The following is a 393-nucleotide window of genomic DNA, read 5'->3' as shown; positions in this document are numbered from 1 at the left end:
GATTCGCCGCATACCCATCGGGGAACCTTAGCGTCTTCATCCACTCCAGTACTTCCTTCCTATGTGACCTTTTCAGGATGTAATCGGCCGAGCCCTTCTTCCATCTCTTGCCTGGCGCAGGGGTCTTCATCACTAGATTTGGTCTATCGCAAATCATTTCAATGTCCAGTCTAGCCTTAACGTTGTCCTTTGACTTCTTGCCAATGTCCATGAGTGTTGCCCACAGTGCCTCAGCGACATTCTTTTCTGTGTGCATTACATCGATGTTGTGTGGAAGAAGAAGGTCCTTGTAGTAGGGGAGCCTAGTCAAGCCTGATATATGAGTCCACATGTGGTCGGTACCATATCCTTTAAAACCACCACCATTCTCTTCATCAATTTCGAGAGCCTCTA

Source organism: Miscanthus floridulus, chromosome 12 (assembly GCF_019320115.1).
Source record: "Miscanthus floridulus cultivar M001 chromosome 12, ASM1932011v1, whole genome shotgun sequence".
Lineage (NCBI taxonomy): Eukaryota > Viridiplantae > Streptophyta > Magnoliopsida > Poales > Poaceae > Miscanthus > Miscanthus floridulus.
This window is presented reverse-complemented; position numbering follows the sequence as displayed.